Raw genomic sequence first — 4146 nt, forward strand, 5'->3', positions numbered from 1 at the left:
CTGGTGCCCCGCAAAGGGAAGGGCCAAAACAGTGAGGGGCCCGCGTACTACAAAAAAAAAAAAAAAAAACCTTTCTGCACTGGGAGTCCCTAAGGCTCCCCAGGTTCAACAATTCACTAGGAGAACTTCTCACAGTACTCAGCATATAGTCATATTCATGACTATGATTTACAACAGCAAAAGTATACAAAGTAAATCAGCAAAGGGAAAAGGTGCATGAGGTGAAGTACAGAGGAAACCAGACACAAGTTCCCAAGAGTCTTCCCCCTGTGGAGTCACACAGGATGTGCCTAATTCTTTCAGCATCAAATTACAACAACACATGTGAAATGTCATCTACCAGGAAAATTATTTGAGCCTCGGTATCCAGGGGTTTTACTGGGGGCTGGTCACATAGGCACTCTCCGACTAGCTTGTATCAAAATCCCAGACGGTGTCAACCGAAAAAAAAATGAAACAGAAGGCTGCAAATAAGAAAAGAGTTTATCTGGGGTCTTAAGAATTACAATTTGGGAGACACAAGATTCTGATAAAACCAAAGAGTGTTTCAGGAAAGAGAAGGAGTCAGGGGCCTTCAAAGACAGAAGTCACCAGGTTGTTAAAGTTGCCTGGCAAGAATTGTGATTGACTCTGACATGAGTCAGGAAATATTTGTCCTTAAAGAATCATGAGTTATTTTAAGATAAGGGTCCAAATAACTAGATAGGCTGTCACAAGTTATTTTAGGGTAAGGATTCGGTAAGTATCTTGAGTTTCTGGCAGATGTTCTGGACAATAAGTGCCTTTGTTAGGACAATAAGTGGTCAAAAGATCAGATTGCAGCCAGGCGGAGACATGCATAAGTCACACTTCCTCAATCGCCCCCTCGCTCCACTTTAGAAAGCGCTCTTAGCAATACCATTTCGATTTTCCTTCCTCAAAGGAAAGCAGGTGTTCAGCATAAACCACGTTGTTTGTACAAACAATTTAGACAGACTGAGTCACTCTGGCCAGTTCTAGGAGTGGTGGGAGCTCACCTGAAATCCAAGTTCCCAGATGCCAGCCAAGGGCCAACCCTGCAAGCAAACCCTTCTAAGAATAGCAGTCTGACTTGCTATGTTAACCTTCCTCTACACAATTTCCTATCCACCAGCTACTTTAGTAAGAAATGAGTTACAAAGATCTATTTTTTAAGTATCCACAATGTGCCAGTCACCATCCCCAATGCTGAACACGGAAAAAAGAAAACAACAGGGAAAAAAGCAGACCAAAGTCTTTCTCTCACAGAGGTCTCACTCTCTAGTGAAGGAAATAAACTGCAAAGAAACTAATAAATATATACTAAGACGTATCATGTCAGACAGAGAAGAGCACTTTGAAGAAAATCAGAGTGGATGCATAGAGATGACAGAAAAGGCACTCCAGACAAAGTAGTCAGGAAAGGCCTTGGCTCTGTGGGTACACTGAGCAGAGAGCTCAGTGAAAGGAAGGGGCAAGTCATGTGACTCTCAGGGGAAGAGCTTTCCAGGCAGCGAGGAGGGGAGTGCAAAGTCCACAAGATGAAAATGTGTTTCGTGTATGTGGAGTAGAAGCAAAGAGACCAGTATGACTGGGGAGTGGTAGTGAATGAAATTAAAGAGACAGAAAAATATCTAAAGTAAAATATCTAAAGTCCTTTCTTTGGCCAATAAGTCTCTCCCTGATCTGCCCCTATGCAAGCGTGACTGGATGCCAATGGGAAGTTAAGTGAGGGAGTGACATGGTCTAATTTATGTTTTAAAAAAAGAGTAAGGGGGGCTTCCCTGGTAGCGCAGTGGTTAAGAATCCACCTGCCAACGCAGGGGACACAGGTTCGAGCCTTGGTCCAGGAAGATCCCACATGCCACGGAGCAACCAAGCCCGTGCGCCACAACTACTGACTGAGCCTGTGCTCTAGAGCCCGCGAGCCACAACTACGGAAGCCCACGCGCCTAGAGCCCGTGCTCCGCAACAAGAGAAGCCATCGCAGTGAGAAGCCCGCACACCACAATGAAGTGTAGCCCCCGCTCGCCATAACTAGAGAAAGCCCACGCACAGCAACAAAGACCCAAAGCAGCCAAAAATTAATTAATTACTTTTTAAAAAACCAAGTAAGTCATGCTTCCTGCCTATAAGGGGCTGCTGGTCCACGAGGTGAAACAGTTGTGTCAATTAGTGATGGCCATATAGTGAGTTCCATGCTGAAAGAGAGGCATAGAAAAGGGCACAGTTGAAGGGTTAAGGCTACCTGATTTCAAGACTTATTATAAAGCTTTAGAAATGAAAACAGTGTTGTACTGGCATAAAGATAGATAAATGGATCAGAATAGTCTAGAATTAGATCTGCACAAATATGGACAACTGATTTTTGACAAAGGCAATTCAGAGGAGAAAAGATAGTCTATTCAGCAAATGATGCCAGTGTGACGAAAGAAACGGAAGAACAGCTTCAGGGCTAACAGCACATTTTGGCTTCTGTAGGAGGCTTGCTTGCTTGCTTGGGGTGGGAAGAACCGGGTTCCTGATTGGCTGATTCAAAATTAAACAGCTCCCTCCCGCCTTGGGGACTTCCCGCCCTGTGAAGGGTATAAAAGTCTCGCCCGGCTGTTAGTCGGGGTCTCACTCACTTCTCTCCGAGTAGGACCCTGTCCGGACAGTTTGTGTAAGCTTCTATACTTGTTCTTGTATAAATCCTTTGCTAATCTTTCTGCTTGGTGTTGGTGATTCTCAGGTGTCCTTGGTTGGGACACGGGTCTCATTTACCGGGGAACTTGACTCCAGGCGTGTGGCTCCCGGACCACAACACCAGAACAACTGAATATCTATATGCAAAAAAATTAACTTCATATATAACATCATATATAAAAATTAATTTGAAATGAGCTGTGTACCTAAGTGTAAAACTTAAAACCATAACACTTCTAGAAGAAAATACAGGAGAAAATATTGTGGCTGTGCATTAGGCAAAGATTTCTTAAATACATAACCAAAAGCATGATCCATGAAAGAACAAATTGCTAAATCTGACTTCATCAGAAGTTCAAATTTCTCTCTTCAAAAGACTCCGTTAAGATAATGAAAAAAAAGCCACATACTGGGAGAAAATACTTTAAAAAGCCAAAAACCTCATCTGTGATAAAGAACTTGTGTTTAGAATGTGTAAAGAACTCTCAAAGTTCACTAATAAGAAAGCAAACAACCCAATTTTTAAAATTAGGCAAAAGGTTTGCTTAACGGACATTTCACTAAAAAAAGATACACAGATGGCAAATGAACACATGAAAAGATGTGTAACATTATAACCACAATGAGATATCACTGTACATCTATCATAATGACTAACATTTAGAGCGGATAATTATTCTAAGCTTTTGCAAGGATGTGGAAGATGAGGAAGTCTCATACACTGCTAGCGGGGATGAAAATGTTACTATCACTGTGGAAAACAATTTGGCAGTTTCTTAAAAATTTAAACATATACCTACCATATCATTCAGCCATTCCAATTCTAGGTATTTACACGAGAGAAGTGAAAGCATATATTCATATAAAGACTTACATACAAATGAACATTTCTTACACACAAATGAACTTACATAGAAATGAACATTTCTATGAAGCTTTATATGGAAGAGCCCCAACTGGAGACAGCCCAAATAGCCATCAGCAAGAAAATGGATAAACAAATTGTGGCATGACGCATACAGTGGAATACAATTCAGCAATAAAAGGAATGAACTGCTGATACATGCAAAACATGGCTGATTTTCTCAAAATAATGATGCTGAGTAAAAGAAGCCAGGAAAAAAAAAAAAAAGAATACACACTGCAAAATTCCATTTGTATAAGGCTCTAGCAAATACAAACTAATGTATAGTGACAGAAAGTAAATAGGTAGTTGCCTGTGATGAGGAATAGATAAAGGGAAGAAGAATATGTTATAGAAAAGCATGAGGAAATTTTTAGAAGTGGTGGATATATTCATTATGTGATCATGGCAATGGTTTCACTGGTTTATATGCATTTATTTTATAAATATTTGCCAAATTGCACATTTCATATTTCTTCCACTTATTGTCTGGCAATTATACCTCCATAAAGGTGTTAAGAGGAAAGGAGGAGGAGGTGGTGGAATGTGGATCTGGCACA

The sequence above is a fragment of the Lipotes vexillifer genome, unplaced genomic scaffold, assembly GCF_000442215.2.
Source record: "Lipotes vexillifer unplaced genomic scaffold, Lipotes_vexillifer_v1.1 scaffold52, whole genome shotgun sequence".
NCBI classification, from domain to species: Eukaryota; Metazoa; Chordata; class Mammalia; order Artiodactyla; family Lipotidae; genus Lipotes; species Lipotes vexillifer.